The 26,857-nt window shown below is 40.2% G+C and overlaps 1 protein-coding gene across 1 annotated transcript in view; it reads right to left on the bottom strand.

The window, feature by feature from the left end:
• SV2C (synaptic vesicle glycoprotein 2C) overlaps positions 1–19,186 on the bottom strand; it is a 116,206-nt gene extending 97,020 nt beyond the window's left edge. The window contains exon 1 of the mRNA XM_056325302.1: positions 18,993–19,186. The gene's annotated coding sequence lies outside the window, so the exon portion shown is untranslated. The remainder of the gene's footprint in view (positions 1–18,992) is intronic.
• Between the last annotated feature and the right edge of the window lie 7,671 nt (positions 19,187–26,857).

Here is a 26,857-nt window from a genome sequence, read left to right as displayed (position 1 = left end):
GGATGCCAGAATGCTGGTAAGTTTTATGAGCACCGCCATCCTTTTAAACAGTGATGCAGACATGTCTGATTCAGCTGGCTGTCATTAATTACACTTGGGCTTCTAAACCCCTCTGATGCATAGTTCCACCTAAGGTCACAGTCTGATCAAGGATTCATCTGTGGTCCATGCTCTCTTATTAAGCTCTTTTCATGCTTTCTTTTGACCTACAAAATAGCTTTATTACTGACAGCAAGGGAAGATGTTATCTACTTTCTGGTTGAAATACTTACTAATACATTTAATTTCTTAGAAGTACATTTAGCTCAATGCCCTCGCCAATAGTAGGGCTAGACAGTGTTACAAAACTGAAATAGTCATATCTATATATTAACTTGTATCAGCAAAATTGTAAAGACATTGCAGTGAAGTGATCCTTTCCTTTGAATTTTTTTTAATCAAAAGCTTACTTTTCTAGGAAAAGGTGACTGAACAAAAAGGACATACTTTGACATTCCTTGTTAACTTTTACACAGTAAACAACAGAGAATAGCACATACAAAGAAAATAACTTCACTAATAAGCTTTTTTTAAAAATCTAATGCTAAGTACTTCTTTTGCCTTATTTTACTTCAATACTTGAGTTTTAATTGCTTTTGTTGATTTTGCAATCAGTCTGATCACTGTCTGACTACATGAAGGTGCTACTTACTGGTTTTACACGGCAAACACTGAAAAATTCATTCTCATTAAAGTCAAGGCAGGACTGTTGGAACACTCTTCCAACACTGTGGTTTTAATTTGCACTTTGAACAATCCTCCATGCATCCTGTGGACCTCTTAAATGAGCATTTCCAGGATCGCTGTTGAGTCGTGGTTACAAAAATGCATCAACTTGTTCAATAAGTATTGACGAGAATCAAGGAAGGAGAAATTTCAGTCAGGTGGACGACATAAAGTCTCTTCAGTGAAATTTAATGAGATTGCATATTGTACCACACCACCTTCAGTGACCACCAAAATCTTGTGAGGTTGAAATTCCATTATTTTGAAAAAAATTATTTTAACCAAATGTATTTAAACATGTTTCTGCACTTTTCAGACTGTCATAGTGAAAGAAAATTGCATTTCCCACTGGAGCCAAGAGCCATTCCCCCTTCTCATACCTACTTCTCTTGAAAATTCACTTTCTACATCAGGGTATGCGCATCCAATATGTATGGTACTTTTCAATGGTCAGAATCACAGTAAAAACAATCATCCTGCATTTTAACAGTGAAGGAATAGCACAGAGCAGGTGAACAGGCACGTTTTCATTGCCCAACACTGCCGATCAAAAAAACCCCACCAAAATCACACCAGCTATCGCTCTGTTTCTGCTATCTACCATGGTCATGTTTTCTGCTGCACCGAAATCAGACAAGAGTCTCCTCTGAAAGTAAAGGCCCACCAGCTGTCAAGAAGGGCTGAAGGTCAAAGGAAGACAGAAAAGTAATACCCCTCATAACAGAGAAGACAGATAGAAAACCTGGGGAAAAATACCTAGACAAATGTATTTTAAAAGTGCTGAGACTGAAGTGAAGCCCTAAGAAAATAGCCAAGGAGTCCTACCCTGGAAGAAAAATAAAGAAATAATGTGTTGTAGAAAGTCTCCAGGGAATAAAATCTGCAAATACAACAGGACGAGACTCAACCAATCATGCAGCTATTTCTGAAATTACACGGCACAAATCTGTGATGCACACATACTACGAAACAGCAACCATACAACTACTAGACTGACAGATGCCACAGAACAGTGCTGGAGCTTAGGGAAAACACAGGAAGGTTGAAGGGCATCTTGTAGGGCAAGATGTATTACAAGCTGGAATTAAGTGCCTTTCCTTTCTTCCTGGAATAAAGCAGGCAAGCCTTCTTTACATTTCAGGAAGAAATACAGGGTCACAGTCTCAGCTCCCACTGGGAAAAACTTTCTGTAAAGAATTAGCCTTCTGTGCTGCCAGCTTTCTGCCGGGGCACATCATCCCTGTGCCTGCAGAATAAAGTCCCAGGACTCTTCTCAGTTCTGAGCTAACAGGGTCTGCCAACTCCCTCCTTCTCTGCTGCTGGTTTATATTCACCTCCTCATGGGGAATCAGCCTTTGCGGCCAATAAACATTCCTAAGAGAGTAGTGGTTTGTTGGCAAAGCGTTACTTTAACACTCTGTTTTGTAACCCACGCTGCCTTCCAGCATTTTGCTATTCACTGGAAGCATGCATGCTTTCTTTTTTAATACTTGTTACTTTTTATTGTTTGTAACAGGATATGAAAAGTTAGACATCAAAATCCTTCTTTAGGATTCCATAGTTCTCATTTCCTAAATACTGTATTTTGCTACATTTTCAGCATGGCAACAGCGGAACTTGCTACTTCAATTTTATCTCTGTTTCACAAGCTTGACATCAGACTGATGCTAGTTCTGAGAATCACAAGCACTCATGTTAACCTATTCCCCCTTCAGTGAAAGACGTTTGTCTCTCTCAAGCTAAAAAAGTGACAAAGTATATATCGTGTTTTCTGTGACTGAAAGCCCATTTCCTCGTTGGTATTCAACCAGCATCCTTGACGAAGTATCTTCTGAAAAGAGATAAATACTCAAAAAAAGAATGACATACTAAACTTTTCTGGTGAAAGACTGCTCAGCTGTGGGCAACTGAGAAGAACTGAGCATTCACCGATTTCACTTAAATAGTGAGGGGAAAAAAGGAATAATTCTGGTTGTATAGTAAAATGAAATGAGCCTGGGTGGAAAACATGAAACACATCAGTGAGTGTAGCTAAAAAAATAATAATTTACTTATATATGTATCGATATGGGTATCTCTATTAATACATACATATAATTAACATATATTAATATATTAGGTATACATATGTATAACGGAATGCTTTGCTATAATCAAATCATTAGTAACAACTAACTTTGGACAGGGAGAATTCACAAGTTCAATCCAAAAAGATACACTTATGCTTGGTGGTTGTGTTGGGTTTACATGGCAAGATTTTGATAGCAGGGGTGCTACAGGGGTGGCTTCTGTGAGAAGCTGCTAGAAGCTTTCCCTGTGTCTGACAGAACCAGTGACAGCCAGCTCCAAGATGGACCCACCACTGGTCAAGGCCGAGCCCATCAGCGAAGGCGGTAGCACCTCTTGGATAATGTACTTAAGAAGGGGCAAAAACCCTGCTATGGCAGCCAGAAGAGAGAAGTGAGACTCTGTGACAGCAACAACCCTGCAGGCCCCAAGGTCAGTGCAAAGGGAGGGCAGGAGGTGCTCCAGGCACCAGAGCAGAGATTCCCCTACAGCCTGTGGTGAAGACCATGGTGAGGCAGCCTGTGCCCCTGCAGCCCATGGAGGTCCATGGTGGAGCAGATATCCACCTGCAGGCCATGGAGGACCCCATGCTGGAGCAAGTGTATGTGTCCAAAGGAGGCTGTGACCCCATGGAGAGCCCACACTGGAGAAGGCTCCTGGCTGGACCTGTGGACCCATGGAGACAGAGCAGCCCATGCTGGAGCAGGTTTCCTGGCAGGACTTGTGACCCTGTGGGGGACCCAGCTGGAGCAGGCGAAGAGGATGAGGAGGAAGGAGAAGGAGAGACAGCGTGTGATGGACTGACCACAGCCCCCATGCCCTGTCCCATTCCCTGACCCCCTGTGCCACTCAGGAAGAGATGGTAGAGAAAATCATGAGGGAAGCTGAGCCCAGGAAGAAGGGAGGACTGAGAAGAAGGTGTTTTAAGATTCTGTTTTTCTTTCTCATTACCCTAGTCTGATTTGAACAGTAATAAACTACATTAATGTCCACAAACTGAGTGTGTTTTCCCCAGGATGGTAACTGGTGAGTGATCTCTCCCTGTCCTTATATTGCCTCACAAGCCTTTTTGTGGATTTTCTCTCCCCTGTCTAGCTGAGGAGGGAAGTGATACAGTGCCTTTGGTGGGCACCTGGCATCCAGCCAGGGTCAACCCACCGCAGTGGCATGGACTGGTTTGTTTGCAGTTTTTTATCCTGCTAGTGCTAGAAAGCAATGAAGGAAATGAACAAAAAAGCATTCTCTGATAACTATTCTAATATAGGGGCTTATTATTGCTGTATCTGACTAAGCTGGTTATACCAAAATGCAAATTTAAGTAATGTATTCCCTGAATTAAAACAGTATTTACATAGGTTAGATTTAAGTCACTGCATTAAGTGCAGAAATGGGCCTGAGGTTCTAGGTGAACAACAGGCTGAACATGAACCTGCAGAGCGCCCTTTCTGCCATGACAGATGGCTGGTGTCCTGGGTTGCATTAGCAGGTGTGTTGCCCACTGCCTGAAGGGAGTTTTTCCCTTCTACCTGTGTAGCCACACCTAGACTACCATGTCCTATTTCACACCCCTCACCACCACCATAATCTAAAAAAGGTAACGACAAACTGGAGAGGAAGAGGATCACCTGGCTGGTTAGGTGCCTGAGATGCATGATATGCAAGGAGAGGGAGCTGTGTTTGCTCAGCCTGCAGAGGAGAAGGCTTAAGGAAGAATCTATTCACCACCTCCCATCATCTAATGAAGGACTATAAAGACAATGGGGTGCAGCTCTTTTCAGACATAAAGAACAAAAAGAAAAGAGGAAACAGCTGCAAGCTGCAGTAAAGGAAGTCCAGCCAGTTTTAACAGAGAAATTCTTCCCAGAAAGGCTGGAATGGCAGCACAGAGGAGTCTGGGGGTCCCCAGGCTTGGAGTTATTCAAAACTCAACCAGACAAGTCTCTGAGCTATGTTAAGTCCAGGTTTGTGACTGGATGACCTCCAGAGGTCCCCTCCCCCACCTACATTATTCTATCATTCTAACACACACTTTAAAAAAAAATAAACAATTGTTCCATATTAAATTAAGAGGTCACTTTTATAAATTAAAAGTGTCAAGTGCTGAATGAGACAGTATAAAAATGTAACTTTCACAGAATAACTGAAAAGGTTCAGAATACAGTCTGGAAAACAAGAGACTAAGGGATGCCTCAGTGGACTCCGGAGGACAGGTTACATACACAGCCAGAGGTCACAAAGCCTAAATGGTTAGCTAAAAATGGTTAAAGAACAACTGCCCATATGAGAAAAAGAAAAGTCTCCAGTTTTCATACAGATTTGATGTTGGAGAAGCATTTGGCAAAGATGTCAGTTCTGACCAGTAATTAAATATGGATCAGGTATTTGTCATGTCCCTGTCACATGCCATAAAAATGCCAACATTTTTATGATTTTACTCTAGATCAAAAGGTCCGATCTCTAGTGATTTTGAAACACGTAAAAATGTCACTTTGGTGAATGTGCCTGCTATTTCTGGTCTGTTTTGAAAAGCAAAACTAGATGGCATATAGCCTTCATGTTACAGAAAATAATAAATGCTTTAGACTACAATTGTTTAAAACAAGAATTTGCTTTTAGATAAACTACACAGGTAGTGTATTTAATAATTTCCCTGCTTTGAAACACTGGCAATTGAAGCACAGAAAAGTTAAGTCACTTGCCCAACTTGACATGGGCCGGTATCAAAATAGCTTTTAATATTTGGTGATTTCAATACATTGGTCTTTGAATTGTAAATAATTTCTTCCTTATGCTTTTCCATAAACTTGGTACCTCTGAGAGAAAACAACTCAAAAACACCCAAATTCAAAATACTAAGCAGCCTAACTACAGAAGTAAAAGCTGTATATGTCAGCTACAGATCATTATGCAGAATAAGGCAGTAACAGAGTTGATAAGGAGTGTACTTGCACATAGGAAGTAACAATGACTTTCAGAGATTGTGACATGGAAATTCATCAATATGGAAACTCAGCTATAATCAAGTATGGCAGGAGGAACATTCATAGACAGCTGTAATAAAACCAGTCTGATAATATGCAGATAACAGGTACCTTGGCAAAATGTATTTTCAGTGCCTTCAAAATAATTTATAAATAGCAAAAAATTGTTCTGCATAATTAAGTAGGATTTAAATTTAAAAGCTTTATATAGTTTTATTTTATTTTTCATTCTGAAATAATTAAAAGTTGATGATCTGTCTTCAAATATCTTGGCATCTCTTGTAAAGGAGGAAGGAGGCTATTGAAGGGATTACTGCATTTTAAAAGTAGCCTACCAACCTGAATTCATCTCAAACACTTTTTTACAACAAAGACTGCCAAATTCCTTCTTGCAAAGTGATTTTATTTTACATCCACCCTAGATTTCCTCTGTTATTCTTAAAGAACAGGGTACTTTCTAAATTATTTGGCTGAAAAAAACTGTACTGTATATATTCCAGATGATGTACACCAACCTTTTCTATTTCATCCTGTTCTTTTTTGGGTTTTGCTAGAACTGTTTTCTGCACCATGCCAGATACAGTGTTTTTACTGGAAGTCTGTGATCACAATAACATATCCCTCTGTTTCAGACATACCTCAGCTATGAAAGAATATGGAATGTGATATCTAAATACAGTGCTGGTTCTGTTGCACTGAAAAAAGTGATTCTGCACACCCATAAAGTCTTACCTCTCCCTGGGGGGAAATTTAACAGGTTCAGGTGGAAATTACTTTTTTCACAACTAAGGCTGGCTCATTGTCTTCCAGGCCTTAACTGAGTAAGAAAGGAAATCATGAGTGCTTTAACCTCCACGAATGTAAATGTTGCTCCTGAAAATCCAATTGCATTTTTTAAGGCTGCACTGACTTATAATTGTACAAACTGTTCACATAATTTTATTCCATGCTAGAAAACTTCTTAAAGTTTTCTCAGCGTAGAAAGACTTCTTAAAGATTCCGATAAACTCAGGTTTTAGCTATATTGAAACTGCATCATTTGCTGACAACACATTTAATTACGTCTCTTCAGTTTCTTAACCTGAATTGCACTATTACCTCAAGTTGCATGGTACATGTGTTTTTGCTTTCCTGACTGTCACATTAAGTGCCCTAAATATCACTGATATTCCATCTTTTAAAACATGGCGGTAACATGAAAAATTGAGTAAGGCCGCTCTGTACTCTCTTAATGGTTTGATTTATCAAGCTATATGGAACCTTGGGGTTAGAAGAAAACCATTAATATGGCTGCAGCTCCTACATGCTACAGTCCACATTGTTACAATAAACAAGTACTTCTTTTAGTAGGAAGACATACAACTAGAAGGAGGGACTTTTTTATTATTATGCAATTATTACTCATTTTTAATCTGTTAATAATAATTTTTACTTTATTCCACCTGTTTTTATTACAGTTCCTTTTCATGAAAACCCTTTTAAGGTGAATTAAGAGAGGAGAGGAATGTATACATTAGTTTCAGCAACTGGCAGCAGTAGTATGTTGTCCTCCCTGTGAAGGCGAACAAGTGTGAAGTTGCTTTTCTTAGTTTGCTCCAGACTTAAGAGTCAGCCAGCTTAAGACTTCTGACACTAGCCCCTCCAGAAAACTTCTAATTGCTCCTATTCCTATCTTTATATATGATAGAATAGATCCTGCATTGATGATATTTCTCATATGCTATTTGTGTGGCAGCAGAGGAAATCAAACCCATGTCCCTCCAGTGCACCGTTGCAAAGATCCTGTTTATTCAGCCTTCCTTCCTTGCAAGGGTTTCTTCCAATGCCATTTTTCTCCTTGCATGTTCACTTGATGTAAAAAATGATGAATTCATAATCCCAATGTTAAAAGTTGTACAGAATTTTGGGTTGTTTCTTACGCATTTCTAGCATGTGGTTCTAGTAAACTGCTGCTGCTAATCACTACATCAAAGGTGGTTATGTGTTCATTCCAAATCCCACTGGCTTCAGTGTGAGCATTTTAATTAATTCTAATCTAGTCCCAAACACTCATCCTTAATGTGCCTTGCAAACAGCCTCTTCAGACTTGAAGAGTGTGCTGCTGCTTGGTGTGGCAGACTGAAATACGAGATCACAGACAGATAACATAGGCTTGATGCTAAAGATCATAGTTCTGCAGCTGAAATGCAGTGTGTGTTCCCCACCTCTTGCCAGAAAAAAGAACTAAGCCAATGTTTGTTTGTAGGCTGGCATTGCTACATATGCCAAAGCTGAGCTTTCTACTAGCCATTCTGGTAACAGGTAAAATCAGCGATTGCTAATGAAAAATACTGCTACATTTTCTGACATCTCTCTTTCCTGGGCTGTTACTGGTGCTCTTCCAGATCGTCGTTTTGGTCACAACAGTCTTTATAGCTTTGGGTATATCATTCTGTACACCTAAAGCAGTTTCAACCTTTTGAAATTTAGAGATGCCTTCAGCTTCTCCAGTGGAGAAAAGGAGCCATATGTACAGAATTTCAGCCTGCTGGCAATAGACTCACTCGCTGTTTTTAATGACCTTTCACGTCCTAAGGGTAGTCTACAAGTCAGGAACCTCTAGGAGGACACTGAGTGCCCCAACAGACCTTGCTTTCCCTGATAAGCCTCACCTGGACCCCTCACACAAGCACCTTCTGCCTGCTTGTCCAGGAGCTCTATTTAAGCTCAGGCTTCAGCCTTTGTGAGAGCTGCCAGGGAGCAGCAATCATGAGACTGCTCCAGGAGGAAAGAGAAGGCAGAAACTGAGGGGAACCATAGTGCAAGTAGCGCAACACCTTTGCTGATGGAGCATGGTCCCCAGGCAGGCTGTACAGAGATGGTAAGAACAATGGCTTTCCATCAACAGCCTCGTGCTCTTCAGCCAAGGTGATGCAGTATTATGCCCAAGATCAATCAGGGCAATCCAGCCTGAGATGCAGGAACAGCACCTACGATGCAGCTCAGGTACAGCTGGGGTGCCTAAGCCTGAGCTTAAAGGGAACTCGAGTCCTTGACAGAGGATGTGAGCTCCCAGGAGGTGTCCCAGGTGAGGCTGAGCAGGGTTGATTAAGGCCTGTTGAGGCACCTGAGGTCCTGACAGTCAATTAAAACTCTCCAAGAGAAGAAGGAAAAACAATTTCAAAGCTGGGAACTGCAGGAAGATGGTCAACTTCAGTGTTGATTGTTGAGAATTTTAATAACCAGACTAAGAATTAGGCTAAGAATAAGTGTGAAGACTGAGGATATCAGTGGATTGTAGAATTGTCCATGTCCATAAAGCACACACTGAGGAAAAAAGGCGGGCATGTGTCATTCTGCTTTAAAATAAAACAGAAATGGTTTCTGTTGGCAGACCGTCAGCTCAACACATCTCTGCTGGGCAGAGTCAAACACAGGGAACAGAGCATGTAGGGTGTTTTCAAAATAAGCTGCAGGAAGCTTACTGAAATTGCAAAAAACGTTCACCAGCTCTTCCATCTTCATTTTGCTGCCTAGTCTGCGCTTTCAATGACAGAGCACTGTGTTTGTTCAGTTGTGCTATCCACTTCTACATATTCTACCCAGGGGAAGAAAGGCACACTGAGGTAGTGCTCAGATTGCATAATGCACTCTGAGTTGTGGATAAAGGCCATTTTATCAGAGGCCTAAGCTGCAGAATCTGAAAAGCTAGGGACTGCTGCATCTTTGGTACAGATACCGTTCATCAGTCCATTATTTTAGCCTCTTTCTGTGCTCCCTTCTCACCTATGTTACCATATCTACAAAATAAGGACTCAAAGTTTAGTGAACCAAGTAGGGATGCAAAATATAAGCTGCTAAAATGTCAAATTTGTGATTTAATTGAAGCCATGCACCTGCACCCACATGGATTTATTTAGTTTAGGGCTGAAATTTTCTCACACTTGCTAAAAAGCTACAATGTTGTCACTAGAATACATGCTACGAATGAAAACTCTCTGGTAATTCATTCTGAAGTCTAACCTCAGACTGGCTTAATCCCTAAAAACCATACATTCTCCAAAAGGTAAGAATTACTAAGTTTTTCACCAACTTAGTTTTATCTTTGCTAGACTTGTAGCTCGCTGGCACTGTAAAGGTCAGTAAGGTACCATCCTGGCCTGGCCGTGTTTTGAAGGAATTTCCCTTGAATTTGTCTTCAATCTGACTAATTATTGTCCCTATTTTCCACCCTGGCTCTATACAGGTTTTTCCCTTGAACAAAATAAATCCTGGCTTTTCAGCAGATAATCAAATACAATAAGCCTACATGGTGGTACCATGTTTACATGTGCTTTTTGTGTAACTAAAGATATTCCTACTACTAGTGAATCAGGGAAGCAATGCATCATCAATAATGTCCCTGAATGCCACCAATGAGGTGGACCATCCCTGTATTGGCACCTCAATTACACACACTCACAAAGCATGTTGAAGGACCACTATTCACACTTGGCAGGCTCCTCCAGTGAGTTCTCATTTACCCTCATGCTTGAGCATCAAACTACTTAAATGTTCCACATTACTAATGGGCATTTATAAGCATTTCCTTTTTTTTTTTTTTTTTTGTCTTCAGACTTGGCCTATTATTATCGCTTATTCAAAAGAAACATTAAGACTCCCCTTACACACCCACAAGGGGGTCCCTGGATTACTCATATCAGATAATATTTTTGGTTCAAGGGCAAAAAATTATCTGTATGATGCCAGTGCCAGCTGACTTATGAAGTAAATTGGTTTTACACTCCAAGCAGGTCCATTGCCTACTCTATGGCTGGGAGAGCCTGAAGAGAGAATAAGGAGAAACAACTGACTTATGTAGGTAGAGGTGTAGGTCCAAAGTAGGCAAAAAACCTGCAAATTAAGTCTCAGTAAAACACAGCAGCCAGGCTCTAAAAGTCATTTGCCTTTTCTAATAAAAATAAAAAGGAAAAATATCAGATTCATAAATGTTTAATAAGCAAAGCAATTTTAGACAATAAATTATTGCTTGATCAACCAATTACTTCTTGATTATAGCTTATAATCAGTTTTTTAAAAGCATCACATCGTAGTGACCTCAGGATGTACATCACATTCATTAAGTGCTTGGTTCCTTGAATGTATGTGTATCAGCTTCCACTGTTTTGCAGACTGTATAGTTGATGCAATATTCAGTCCCCTAGAGCAAGGGGCATTCCTGCCAAGGAAAGCAGTTTTTAATTTAATCCAAAATGTCACAGGAATTTGAATCAGTATACCTTTTCTGTCCACTGCATGTGCTCTTCCTCTCCTAACCCATCCACAGCTTTCAGTAGTACAATTCACAGATACAGTATATAAACATTGCATTCTATGCTGTTACAGCACTACTAAACCAGCAGGTAACAGGTTTTCTTAATTGTATTTTTAAGACTTAACTTGGATCTTTTTAAAAACTTCTATATGTTTACAGAGCCTTTCTGAAGTACAGCAACAGATCTTTTTGTATCAACCCTATTCCAGTTATGATATACACTTTCTCAGAAAGTTTTATCAAATTAAAATAGCTTCCTAATTAAAAATGCACAGTACTAAAATACTAAAGACGAAAGGCATCACAGAATTACTTCCACTGTTTTAGAATATTAAACAAAATTGAATTTGATAGAAGCAACACTTCATAAATTCTAATGAAGCTAGATGAGACCACGATGATAAATGGAACTAAAGGGATGCCATCAACTAGAACACTACTCTGTTTTAAAAAGTATTTGAAATTGCAGATATACCACTGATTTTTCCCACCAGTTTTTGTGACATTACTACCACAATATATGTAGCTTTCATTTCTCATGCTCTCCTCCTGCTTTTGCTTCAGATCCATGCGAGTGCACAACCCTTATAAGTTACAAGATAACATGTAAGAAATCTGTGAGAGTAGCTATATATGAAATAGTGTGCAATGCCTCAAGCATATTGGAAAAGGCTTTTTCAATTCCTTGAAAAGTCTCTTTTCCTTTTTCCATTTTCAATTTTAGTCCTTTTAGGCATAATAAACAACTACAAAAGGATTAAAAGATACATACAGAAAATACAGCTTTTTCACTTTAAAGCTGCAATGCTTTCTAACCTTTACAAGGTTTTATAAAGTACGTATACACCCACAAAGAAGACATGGATTTTTTATTCATGGTACTGAAAAACACATTATCTGAATTTTTGCATGCTAATTAACGTGGCAATATATGCCAAGGCTAACCGTGTAGGTTCTATTTAAATACACGTTTTAGATATCTCGGGATACCTGGAATCTTAGAAGGATACACATTTTCTGGTCAAGTGCTTATTTAGTTATCAATGTAGTTAAGACTATTTAAAATCAGAGAGAATAATCATCAGAGAAAAAAGGTCAATGACTTGTTTCTCCTATAAAACATCTAGATTGACAGATTCTAAGCTAAATTCCCACTGAATGCAATTCCATTCACCTCATTTGAATTACTGTGGGATGTACTGGGACCTAAACTAGTCTATATATATATATGAAATAATCCGTGGTGTCTCTCCTCTCACGGCTGAGGTGAAGCCACCTGTGGAGGACATGTTTGTTAAATGGCACTTGAGGCCCATGTAATACTTGATAGATCAGTGGGACACTTACCTTGATGCTGTTTACAGGCAGTCATGTCTCAAAATATTTTTCATGGATTACCATGCTTCCAAAATAACACACAGAAACGTCTTTCGAAGAGATAATGGGAAAAGTTTTCTACAAGAAAGATCAGGGCCTCTGTACCAACGCTGTTAAGGCAGAAGGACACCATTTTAACTTCTGCTGCTCTACACCACGGTGTACCTTGTGGTAATGAAGGACAACCACATCCTGTGATGCGTTTGCAAGTTTTACCTGCAGTAATTACTCCCCTCTGCCTGTGAAGCTACATCTAGATTAGTATGTCCAATTTTGCCCTCCTTACCAACACCTAGTTATAAGGAAGAAATTCTCCTTGACGAGGCCAGTGAGGCACAGGAACGGTTGCAGAGAGCAGCTTTGGGGTCCCCATCCTTAGAGATACTTAGATTCTGACTGGGCAAGGCCCTGAGCAACCTGATCTAACTATAAAAGTTGACCCTGCTTTTAGAAGGAGATTGGATGAAATAACTTCCAGGAGTCCCTCCAAATGTACATCATTCTATTATTCTTTTGCACTGCAGCAGTGTTGTGCCAAAAACTTCCTGCAAGTTTTAAACTATCTAGATTTGAATGGAGGGCAATTCAGAGCACCATAATGGTGTAGCAGAGTGCAACAGAACCTAGCTGTTTAAACACCTTCACTACGTGCACAGTATTCTGCAGCCAGTGTTGAGATGGCATACCAAGGGAAAGACAGACTCCATCTGCATAGCAGAGACTCCCACAAGCCTTCATACTCTTTTTTTTCTTTCTTTTTTTTCTTTCTGAACAGATGACTCTTACAAGATTTCCAGGCACAGTAATGAGTTTGTTAGTATATGTCTGGCATCACTAAGTGTGTTTTTCTCTGATACTCTCCCTATTACCCAGACATAATTTGATTAACAAAGCTGAGAGGGAATAACAGTTGAATTATTTGAAAATCAGGTGCTGCTCACATGCTGAGAAAAAGAGTGTTAAAAGGGTAAGCAAATCCGGTGTTAGCGGCAGCCTGTGCACCAGCTACACATGAAGAAAGTCTGTGAGTCCTGCTCACCAAAAACACTGTCCAAAAGCAAAAGCTACCGTCAACTGCACAGCTATATCCCAATATGAAAAGTAGGAGGCCAAGACACATGAAATGTTAACATTTGGTATCTTCATCTATTATCTTTTAACTTGTTGATTAAAACCAGCTCAAATGTAGCTCAGTAAAAAGTGAGGAGAACTTTGCTTGTAAAATTGTAAAATCAAGAACATGCGTTTCCTAGACTCATAAGAGACCGTGGTAATACTTGGTCTTACCTTTTCTTTCAGGACCAACCTCATATGACTTAGAAAGAAGCACCCCAATCACTCACAGGTCCATAAATACCCTCAAAAAGTACAAACGAACCATCACTATAGATTTCCATAGTCTGTACCAAGCAATTTACTTTGTAGGCTTGAGAGTTAAAAAATGAAAATGCCAAATAGTATCTGGTGATTCTGTATCTGTACAAGAAAGGTATCACAATTGTACTGTGGAGAGCTTTCAAAATGATCAGGAAATGGAAAAATACACTGTTGGTGTTACCTTTATTCTTTGGTGCTTGGATATATTTTGTGACGGAATTTTAAAGTGTATGCCTTTTTAATGAAAATAAATATGGATTTTTGTTCCATTTTTATGGACAACAAGACATGTGAAACATACCATCAGCTGTCCAGGAGGCAGGATTTCAAGAATTCACACAGATACAAGAAAAACAACAAAAAGCTATGTGTTAGAGAGCAGTGACTTCCAGCTGGAAGTGCTGCTCCAAGGAACCACTCATTTCTCATACTTAGGAGCAGTTCAGAGGACGACTTCATCTGTAAGGTTGCAGCAGTGGCTGGGATCCCTGGATAAAAGCCAAACCTTCCATGGTTGCGGCAGGGGAGGAGGGGAAAGGGTGTAATGCAGTTTGCAAAAACAGCTTCTTGGGATTAGCACTGTTACTCTTACAGAACGGGAAGTTTTATATGGTATATATAAATATTTTTTAATATATATGTATTTATACACCTACACTCCAGCTCTACATGGCATGAAAATGGCGCCACTTAAAAGACCGAGAGGTCCTATGCGATGCTACAAGCAAAGTCACCGCTCAGTTTCACGGTTGCCTGTATTTCCAAATAATTAGTTTCCATGACGTATTTCACAAAGCTTTATCTTACACTGAAACTCATATGATCATTAAAGGGAACAAAAGTCCTGCAGATTGCTTTTATGCTGCTATTAATTGTATTCATTGTAACTTGGATTTTCAGGCAAAAATCTACACATGCTCGTGAAACACAGACGACCATCCTAGAACAAAGCACGTAACTAGGCCCATGCAGCCATGACCACAAAAATAACCTGCTAGGAAGGAGAGAGCCAGCTACAGGGATGCTGCTTTATCTTAAAAAAAAATCTTGCTGCTGGCAAGGAAACATGAAGCTGCAGCAACATCGTATTTTTCATGGGTCTCAGATCAATATAAAGCTATATGCATTAAGTGCTAAAGCAGCCACATAACATGGTTGGTATTGTTCCTATTTTCAATACTGTGGCTATTTAGTTGAATTAGAAATATTTCGATGGAATGCCCACCTAATGAAAGCCTCTGACATTTTGTTGATGCATGGCTTTACTGTCTTTACTGTTAGCAGCTGGTTGCCAGAAATGCAGACAGACAGAGGTAAGAATTCAGTCTTAAAAATGAAAGGATGTTATGGTATCTTAATCGTATTATACTGTATTATAACTTAATAAATTTTATTGTTGTGTCTGCAATGTTTAAACTTTTATTAGTCTCTGTGGGTGGGAAAGTGACTGCAAGTTCAAACCACAGAGAAGGAAAGGATGTGCTTGGTGTTGCTTTACCCTCTCTGCTTGTTTCTTTAATAACAAGACAACAGCTTCAATAATGATCACGCTAAAGAAATTTGCATTTGATTATATTTAATGCACACATATTTATCTCTTGATGACACAAAAATGGTAATTTGAAACCAAACCGGACCAACATATATCATGGACTGGCAACATACATGTTTACAGGAGAATAGGTTATGTTTAGAATGTCTCTAGAAGAACTATGGCAATGCTTAAAATCAAAGATAAATTAAAAGCCTGTTAAGCCTATCAACCAGCGTTCTACGGAGGAAAAGGCCCACAATGTTTTATAGCATATTTACTACAGAATATATCACATTTATCTTAAAACTGAAACAGTCTGCTCATTTAAAAGAAAAATTTAACTACCTTTTTCTTCTTAGGATCAATACTTTGAGCATACTTTCAATTAATTTTTCCATTTTACTGCTTACAAACACTTAAAAGAAGACACGCTCTAAATCCAGTCCTCTGAATCGTTCTAAAAAGGACTCCATTCTGTTTTAATAGGAAAATGTTATGCACTACATAATACAAAGGCGGCAGCAGCAGCTGTGGGTTCCCTATCACAGGTTTGCAAACACATTTCATCTAATTGATGAGCTTTTGTTTAAACAAGCATTGATATGCATCCTGTGATGCATACGGGTTGCAAAGATTCACAGCAACATACAGTCCAAGTGATCTGTCTGTGACGCTGACATAACTTTCGTATGACTGAGAATGTGAAATATCTTCATTAATACTATTTTCGTACAAAACCTCCTAGATAATTATATAGCTCGATTCATTCTGGTTCCCACTGAAATCTACAATACAATTCACCCTGATTTTAATGGGACAATCAGGACCACTGTGGATAAATGTTTGTCCTCTGTGCTTTGGAACACATAATTAAAAAAATTAATTTGAAATCGGCCATTAATGTGAGCAACTTACACAAGCTTATACATTCATGAACACAAACTTAATTACCGGTTTCACATTGTTACCTGAAGTAACACCATGTTTTGCAAACATAACTGAATTCTTCATGTGATTTTCCTTTGTTGCAAACACCTTTCTTGCATGTTGCTCAGTGGAGGAAAAAACCTCACACCTTTGCTATACTATTATTCAAAATTAATTGTATTTCTAAAATTTATAACAGAAAACACTTGGTTTAATCTCATTTGGCCAAATACAGATTTGTTTTTCCAGAGTGCAATGACACGATTTTAAATCAAATTGCCATCAGAGAAAGTCTATGTCTAGTCTGTACCACTGATACTCAGGGTCATCTTTATTGAATAAGCAGTAGGAACAGAACTTCAGAAATACAGATATTAGACAACTGTTTCTTCTTTTTCATATAATTTTAAGATGTTTGGAGGCTCAATGTGTGTCAGTAATTTTAACTGACAGTCTTTTTGTCAATATTTTTCCTATGCAAAGCTTTCCTCCAAATAAAAATAAAGTTAACTTGGAACTTACTGTGACCATATTCTAGCGAATTCTGCATTTCTTTGCAATAGAGAAAAGCAATGCTTCCCGCTTTCACATTATGGAAACAGATTAAAAAAACAACAACAACCAAATAAAAGAAGCACCAAAACAGTAAGGTTTAATGCATGCTATCGTTCAGTAAAATTGCAGAAAATTTCTTGGTCAGAGGAAAGGAATGGGGTCTCTGGCTTACCATGGTGCTTTGTTCTCTATGAAAATGCTGAATAAATGCTTAGTTACAGGGAAAACTATGAATATTGCAAGAAACAGTGCAATGCTAGTTTTCATTCCCACAGGGCCCTCAATCCATGAAAAGAAGATCCATCGTAAAACTTCAATAATTCAGGAGGACATACGGCATAGTTAAAACAGGGCTCTTTCCCACAGAGAACTCAGAGGAAAACAACTTCCAATAGAAGTATACAATTATTCTAATCAGACAACTTTATTTGGTTTGGGTGTTGCGGTTTTTTCCCTAAAATCCTTTGTGGTTAACTGTAAATTCATCAGGACTCTCCTTACAGCTCTACTTCCAATTCTGTGTGCAGTTCCCTCACAAAGCAGTAATATTTGGCATAGTTCGTACCACCTCTACAGATCAATTCAGCATCTCCCTCTCCCTCATAAGGCAGAAGTTGCTGTGAGCTCCCTGCACTGCAGTGCAATGCAGCCCCAGCCCCAGCAGCACTGATTGTGTTTGTCTAAGTAGGTTTCCCTTGTGTTGTACTAACCTCTGCAATATGCGCCCCCCCCTCCATCAGAGATACACTCATCAGCCTCCTACCCCTTTATGGAAAGTAGAGCAGGATACTATCAGTCATGGAGGATCCTCTGGATGATCTCAGCATCTTTCAGTGAGACGATCTCCCTCCTCCCTGCCTATCTTTGTATGCTCCTGCCTCATCTCTTCCTTCTCTCCTCGGCCCCCCTTTCTGTGCAGATGTGCCATGGCTACCCCATTCAGCATGACTCAGCTCCCACCATCGCCCCCAGTCCACACTGCGCCCACAGTGCTTTGCAGGATTAGTCTCCCAAGACTCACCAGTCACCTCCACACTCGATTACCCCCGTGTCACCTAGCCCCCAGGTCCCTGGGGTGTCCTACCTCCACTCTGGACTGCCAGGCCAGCTCTTTTACCTGTCCACATCCCTCAGGCCTTCTGTGCTGCAATCCTCTCTAAATTAGATCGTGGTCGCCTCCAAAAACTTCATGACTTGGACTATAATATTCCTCACTGTGACTTCTCCATGCTCCCCTCCCCTCCCCATATACTGCTGGAGACATCTTGGGATCTAAATGCCCAAAGCACTAGGAAAGCAGTAACTTACTGTGATTTGGAAAAGTCCTTTCCTGAAGCTGTAAAGGAAGGGAGTCCCCTCTCCCCCCTGTGGGTCATGAATACTAAACTATCCTCCCAACGGACTCAATATGAGTTACAGTCCCTGAACGTGATGGTCAATGGGAAAAGCAACTTGTTTTTCAAAACCACTTAAATAGTTTATACTCCTCCCCTCCCTCCCTCCCCCCCCCCCCCCCCCCCCCTTTCCTTTTCTGTTGCAGGGTCTGGAATTCTGCCTGTTCCCTTATAAACACGTCAGCTCCCTAAGGAGCTGGAATCCCAACACTTCTTGATTCTTTTATTTTCCTCACTATCCTTACTGGTAGGACACCTGCAAGCTTGTTTCCTCCAAACATCTGGAGCCTGAGAACCTCAACACCCGTGGTTTTTGCTCCCCTAGTGTGCAAAAGTTCTGCCAGCCTTAATAATGCCAGTCAGCTTCGAAAGCACCGATTAGACGTTCACACCGGCCCAGATCTGTGCAACCTGCTCCCCCCTCGCAAAGGCGCAAGCAAGCCCTGGATGAAGCCGGGGCGAGCGGCACCGGAGCGCAGGCTGCTCCCGCCCGCCGCCGCGATGCGCGGGGACCCCGTGCTCCCCTGTAACGCCCGACGTGCCCCGAGGGGAGCCCTCCCCGCTCCCCAGCCACCGAACCCCGTGAGTCCCGCTGAGAAGTTGAAGTCCGCCGCCGCCGCAAGCATGCAAAAAAAACCCATCCAAAAAAAAAATATATGGGGAGGGCGGGGAAGTTGCCCGGGAGCAGCAGCAGCCCCGCGGCTGCCCGCAGCATCACTTACCGGCGGGGCAGGCGGCGGGGACCCGCGGCGCGGCCGGGCTGCGGGGCGTCCCCGGCTCCCTCCGCTCCCCGCGGCCGCCTGCCTCCTGCTCGCGGCGTGAGGCTGCGGGAGGGAGCGAGGAGCCTCCCGCGGGAGCCGCCGAGCGTGACAGACCAGAGGAGGGGCGGACCGGCGCGGCTGTGTGGGCTTCGCGTTGCGGTGAAGCCTCTGCGGCAGTGCCGGGAAGGGAGAGGGGGCGCGGACGGGCGGGCGGCGGCCGCCACCATCAATAATTGACGGCATGAGAGTGCGGGGAGGGTGATCCCCGCCGCAGGCGGTAGCCAGCGCCCGGGCGGGGGGGGGGGGGGGCAGACGAGACACAGAACCGCCTCCCGCCCTCCACCCCACGGGCAAAGCTGGGAAGCCTCTGCGGAAACAAGCCCCTTTTTCCCGGTAGAAGGGAAAAATAAAAATAGTGACACCCACGCGGGCAGTTCATTTCAGAAGGCAGTGTTTTATGTGCAGGGGAGACTGCGTGAAATGGCTTGTTTCAGAACGGGTTGCAACAGACCCTGTGAGCGCCCAAAGATCGCAGCATCCTTCCTCCTTACCGTCTCGCCAGCGCGTGGGCCACAAGTGCTCCACAGTAACAGTGCCGGTGCTCCACTCGCAAAGGCTGCAAGTGAAGATCGGGGTGAGAAGTGCGATTGGTGTAGGAAGTCCCGCCAGCGAGATCCACTCTCCCGAGTGGAAAACGTCTCGACTAGGAGAAGAGAGAAACATTAGAACAGATTGGCTTGAGTGACGACGGAATGCCCGTCATCCATGTCTTTTAAGAAAACATCAGAAAAACATGTTTAAAGATGATTGATTTTTCTTGGGACAAATGGATAAATTACATGATCTTGTGAAGGCTTTTTTTGGACTTAGGTTCTATGAACAGTAGGAGGTTATTATGTTTATTACCATTATCAACAATATTTTTAATGCAGTGGCATCAAGCACTGAAAGCGATATCCTAACTTTGTTACGCCAGGTGTTACAAAGAACGTGAAGGTGGCTCCTCCTTTATGTTTATGTACATTTATCTGCAACTGCCCTGGCAAAGTGGGCAATGCGACAAACACAGTAACACCAAAGTGAAGACATGAGAGAATGTGAAGAGAGCAGGTAGGACTCCATATTAAAACTACTTTTAAAAATCAGCAGATATTCCACCAGTTTTATTAATAAGCATGGGACCTGGGTTTACCTCTCCAAAATGTGTTAAACTGTGAATCAGACCTGCAGTAAGAAGGTAGGGTAATGGGCAGATACCACCCCCAGCTCCACCTTGTACTTTGCACATGCCTCATATGTGACTTCTACAGAGATAATTTCTGATAGCTCATCTGCCTTTGAGTCTTGCTGTCAATATTTGTGACTTTATATGCGTGTTTTCTGACACTCTGAAATGTGTTTGTTTTTTTTTTCCTGTGTTGAGCAAAAGACTCAAACAGCAAAGGAAACTGGCTTATTGATTGGCTACCCAGGGGAAAAACTGAATGAACTATGCATGGAGTGCTGTCAAGTGTGAAACAAGCAGAGAAACGGAAAAGAAATACCTATTACTTTTATGTCCCTTTCAGTAAACCTAGAATTAGAAAATTGTACCCAGTGTTAGAAAACAGCAGTTCTTTGTTAATAAACTAAACTTGCCATGTACAATATGCAAGAAAAACAAAGATTCCAAAATTTTCCTATGGCAACAAAAGAAAAGACTATTTGTGCTACATAAACAAGAATGATGGTAAAATGTTGTTTCCATCCATTTATTGTTGACTACCTAATAGGAATATTTCTGTATATAGAATGCATCTCAAACTAACCCCACTGTATTTTACTGAAATAAATTGACTAGGAGAGAAGACATGCTCCTTGCGAGTTCTTCAGCAAATATAGCAACTAACTCTGAAATAAAACACACCACTACACTTAGGTTTTGAATATACAGGATTAAAATGCTAAGTAAAATAAATCAGTGTGAGAAAAACACAACAGACAGACTCAAGACTTTTTTTAACCTTACTGTCATATTCCACAGGGGAAGGGCCATGACAGCAGCCACCTTCCTCCTTCACCTACCGCATTAGAGAGAGGGAGGTTCACTGGGTAGGTTTCTAGTCATGTCACAGAAAACAGGCAGATAGACTAAAGGATAAAACCAAGAGGTAAAAAGTGTGCAGTTTCATGGTCAGGTTAAGCTGAAGTAACACTGTTTCTACTGCAAAGAATGGTTCTTCCAGTTGTCTGCCTGCTCTGCCACCTTCTTAGCATCAGCTTTATTATATGTGTGGTTTCAGGGTAAAATAGATCTGACTGCAGAATAAGCCTAGAAATCAAAGGAAAATATGCCAAAGCCTGATGGGGTTTCAGTCAGACCAGCGACTGATTCACTTGTCTCAGGCTGAGTTAAGCTGATCCTGAAGCTGCAGCGCATGTATAGGACCAATTGCACCAGCTCAGAAAGGTTGTTGTTGGAATGCCAAGCATCACTTAAGGAAAACTGCATATTGTCTCCTTGCTTTGTTTTCCATCCATGAGGAGAAAATTTCTTTCCCCAAAACGTGCCCACTGCAGGTTGGCAGAAAGGAGGTCTCATTCCTAACACCAGGAAACACAACCTGAGGTCGATTGCCTGCACACAGGCAACTCAGATGGAAATAATGCCTCTGAAGTTTGAGAATTTTATATACACTACCTCTGTTTTCCCTGCCCCTGGATCTGATGGCTTAGACCTTCCTGAAAGATCACCTCAGGAGTACTCTTTTGTACCAGACATAAAATTTAATTTTTACACACATTCAATTAAGCTCATGACATCTGCTGCTCTGTCAGTTTTCTGTAGAGACTACATGACATGTCTGGACGTATTCATTTACAGCTACCACAGACCAAATAACACAAGTTTTTTTGCTAGCAAATGATCCTGCAGTATGACCACATACACATTGCAACCCTTTGTCACCAGGACAAAACCAAAGTCATTGTTTCTAGGCGGATGGAAACCATCAAAACCTTATTATCATTACTTTGTAAAGGAACAGAAAAATACAGACTCCGCTATCCTTCCAAATTATTTATTATGTACTGGTTTTAAAAGTACATGACAAACAAATGTTTGTGATAAAATACTGTAGGATTGTCTGGTTGTTATTGTTATTGTTACTTATTTTAACTTGCAACGTAGATGTTTGTCAGTGAGACATTAACTTTGTTTCCCCACTATTTCCTTTTCAGGATATAAAAACATCTAATATCTGTCTATAGAACCATGACTGAAAAGAGCAACCAGCAAAGATTTACAGCATTTCCCTTGAAGCCAAAGATAAATGCTTCAGAGAACCAGGGTCTTACACTGCACAACATGCTTCTTTTGTACAAGTTCCACCTTTATCACTGATTGAATCCTGCAAGTACTTCCCTTGACTTAAATGGGGCAATGGGAGATGAATAGAGTATATGTAAAGCGCACAGAAACATTTAGGGTTAATCCTCAGCAAGGGGTCAGGGACCCACAGGGATCCTCTGAGCTGTTGTGGTGAACAGCTTATCTCAGACACTAAAGCACTTCGGTATTTTATTGCATGCAGACTATAAACGTTTCAGACTACATGCATGACCAGTGACCTAACAGAACAGCACCCAGTCCTGAATAAGACATTTGCACACCTCTTTATTTCAAATAAATAACAACAGGAAAAGCCCACTTAAATGTAGAGGAGGAATTCATTATGGTTTCAGGCTACATAGAAAAAGAAAACAAACACAAACTTCTACAGTATGTCTAAAGGAAAAAGAAGAATTAAGTTTTCTTTAGTTATACATGAGATACATGTCTGAATTTGACCCTAAAGATTGTGCATCATAATGTCTAGCCAATCTAATTGGAAATATTAGACAAATATAAAGAGTACCACAGTGAAAGGGAAAACTCTCATACTTCTTTACTGTCAAAATCACTTTTAAAATCAGCCTTTATAGTATTGATTCATAGACAGTGTTTTCCTGTGACCTCATAAAATAAACAAACCAACATGACAGGTAAAGGCTGCCACTGATCAAAAGATCCTCTACCTCTGCTAAAATTAAGGGTGAAGAATCACTAAATAAATCTTCACATAATGTAAGCAGGAGCAATATTATCAGCTAAGTACTCTACCAACAGGAGGACTACTAATACCTGAATCCTTTTGGTCATGATACAGATACAAAACCCCAGATCTCCCTCTTTCTTGATGTAGCACTTTTTTCTTTTGTCTCACAACTGTCTAAATTTCAAAATATGACTGGCAGGAATGAGTGGTTTCAGGAGCTCCGTTGAACTCCTGGGGAATACTCCTTGTATAAAACAGTCCTACTCAGTGCTGTAAATCTTTGCTGCATCAAGGCCTAAATTTGCAAGATAAACCTCGTTTTTTTCCATGGCAATGAAAGCTTAAGTGAAACATTTTTTTTACTAACTGTTTAGAATTTTTAATGTATATGTTAATGTACATATACTAGTACATTGAACTTGAGTTCTGGATCATGTTAGCTATGTAATTTGAAATTTGCTTCTCTTTCAAACAACGTACTGCTGCTGTGTTTGATCATGCTTGTTAAACTGATTTCTGATACTGACATGTATTGTTTGAGAGGCTTATTCTTAAAGGTTTACAGAGTGCTACAGCATATATCATACTAGATCACAGTCTACACTGGTATGTAGTATCCCCAGTACTGGTGACTGCGTGCAGATGCTAGGAAGAAAAGTTGCAGACCAATGAACTTAGACAGGAACTTAATCCGGAGAAGAGTTATTCAAAGTCATAAAAGCGAGAGGGCTGCAACAAACAAAATATCTCATGATTTTCACATTGATTGATGAAATGGCAGATGAATTTTAAAGTTGATGAATATAGATTATGCCATGTTTCCATCTAAATAAAAATTGTAACGTGGCTTTCCATATTCCTGACAGTCAGTGTTGAGGTATCTAGAGGCTGTGCAACAAACCCGTGTTTTCATAGCTACGTATTTGCACCTGCATTCTCTGAGGTATATTCTTTGGAACTAGATAAATGGCATGAAGACACAATGAAATTATGCCAGGATTACCTCTTAACTGAAGAATATCCTCAAGAGTATATTTTATAATTTAATATGTGTAAAAAAATCATGTAAATAAGCTGATCATTCAATCATAAATCCACAGTCTTCCTGCAGGTAACTCAATCATGTATGTGATACCCCAGAGTGTTGAATCTTGCACATATATTTAAGGAATAATGAAAAGTTACGTAAATCACAACTTTACTGAAGTTTCCCTATGGCCTGTAACGAGCTTTGCAAGCATTGTTTTTAGAATGAATCTGGAACTTATCACACAGCTGAAATGTGAGGTGATGTGCTAGTTTCACAAAGAATGTGGGAAAACAACAAGTTTAATGGGCTACATTTGGACAGTGTTATTTATTCGTTATTTCCTTTCTGATTGTTTTTCAAATAAACTAGGGAAACAAGTGTATTTCTAAGAGAAAACAAATTAAGCCTGAGACAAATAGAAATTCCATGGAAGACTTCAGGGTTCTTCTCATTACATATATTGCTCCATTCTTTAAAGGCATCTATAATCCAATCAGAGACCAGAATCAAGCCGTAAGAAACTCATATTCTGAAGATAAAACAGTAACACAACCTAAGTAGGTCTATACAAAATACACAGCAGTGCAAATGGGTGATTCACTGTGGACTACAATAAAGTATTTTTTAAGTGGAAGAAAACCAACAGACATCATTAAACACGTTAAGTGTGCTATGCACAGGCATTGCTCATTCTGGATTAAGTTAATGGAAAGAATCTGATTTTCCTGGAATTGTTCTAATCAGCTGAGCTGCTCTAGGAGTCTTTGATTTTTATAACACTCTGAGTGTAAAGGACTTAAAAACCCTGGACAAATTTATTTTCTGCTATATCTTCTGAGCCATCTTGACTGATTTTGAACCTTTAATAAATCTATATCTAGAAGGTTCTTTGGGGATTGGATTTCTGGAAGCATTTTCATTTGGGCAGCATAATTTATATCAGAAGGCAAATTATTTGATGATTATTTGTTGCTTCAAGAACTCATCAGATCCCCTCCCCTCCCCTTGCTTTTACCAAACACTAACGGTGCTAAATCACAAAGAAATAATATAATGGATTGCAGTTATTTTAAATGTCAGAAACTGTATTTAGAAAAAGAAAACATTCTATTTGTTCATAAACTAAAAAACTTTACCACTTAAAATATAAAATGCTCTAAGAAATAGAGAAGCAAAAGAGTTCATGAAGTTAGTGAGTACCACAGGTGTGTTGCAATTGGGCTATCTGCCTACCTCATGGACCACATAACTTAATTTGCTCCTAAAAGCAAAGGCCAAATTCACTCTTACTACTTACTTACTTACTACAAATACACACTTACTACTTACTGCTTTTATGTAGAATATTTCCATTGACACCAATGGAATAGCTGACTCACACTGGTACTCAAAAGGACAGCTAGGATCAGTCTATCTGCTGAAGTATATAAATTCGTTGAATGCTTTTTTTATAAAAAGCAATTAAGTTCAAAGGAATAAAACGTATGGGCCAAATCTTGCTCTCTTTAGACTACTTGTCACATGGAATTGGAGGCAATTTCTCCAGCATAAAGGCAAAGACCTTACGGCTCTCCAAATTGAAGGGACATATTCCAACAAACTGTAGTAGTCAAAAGAAACAAAAAGAACATAAGGTTTAGTTTAGGATTTCCATCCCTAAGAGTAAAGTGAATCCTTGAAACAGGCCTTTAACCCTCTGTTGCAACTAACAGTATTTGTAGAACTGAATCATTCTTCTTTGCTCAGTACCACAGGAAGTAAAAACACAGACTTGGAGCAAATGGGTGAAAATTAGTACTAAATTCTGCAGCAAGTTACAAAATCCCTCTGTAGTGTTGCTGGGGTTTTATGTTCTTGTGCAACACCCAGACAATAATACTCTGAGGTGACTGGTTTCCTGTACATGCTGCTGGAAAATATGGTAAACACTGTACGTGGTAGTGCAATTTCTACATCAGCTTTGGTGGTCAAATTAGTATAGAATGCATATGAGCAAAAGCTGAAATTCCAGTGAAACTGTAAGAGTCATCACATCCTGTCTTCACCCTTCCTAGTAGGACATTTCATGCTATTGTCCTTGCTTTATTAGTTATATCCAGTTTGCAAACATCCTAAGTGCAGTCATGAGCTGGAGCAGTAGCTCCAGCTACTTTACAACACGCCAGAAGGGCACCTCAGTATGCAGTGATTTATGAGCAGGCTGTGAGTGGTGTAATGGAGAGCAACCCTTGAGCTGCTTTATACTTACAGGTTGGCAGCCAAATCTTGATGTCACTTAAACTAGCAGAGATTTTGTATTTTGGCAGGAGAAGAGCTGAGCTACAAATCTGCTAAAGAGTACTCATGGCTCTGTACAAATAACATGTTCCAAGAGACTGTCTCATTTCAAATATAATCTTATTAAACATTTCAAAAATAGAGTGAAATTAGGAGTGCCTGTAGAGACCTTCCATTAAGCCACTTCTGATTCAAAGAATAAGTAGGCTTCTAATGATTTATCTAAAATTCTAGCTGAGAAACTATCATAAATCCAAAACATTCAAATGTCTTCTGGTATGAAGCAAATGTTGCCACAGCTGGAGAAGGGGTAAGTCTGAACTCTGACTTTCTGGCTCCCCAATCCTAGAATTATCTGGATCAGCTACATCAAACACCTACACACAAAGAGATACCATTTTGGTGATTCATAAATATTCACAAGCCCATAATTATCATGTAAT

This window comes from Falco biarmicus, chromosome Z (genome assembly GCF_023638135.1).
Source record: "Falco biarmicus isolate bFalBia1 chromosome Z, bFalBia1.pri, whole genome shotgun sequence".
Lineage (NCBI taxonomy): Eukaryota > Metazoa > Chordata > Aves > Falconiformes > Falconidae > Falco > Falco biarmicus.
This window is presented reverse-complemented; position numbering and strand designations above follow the sequence as displayed.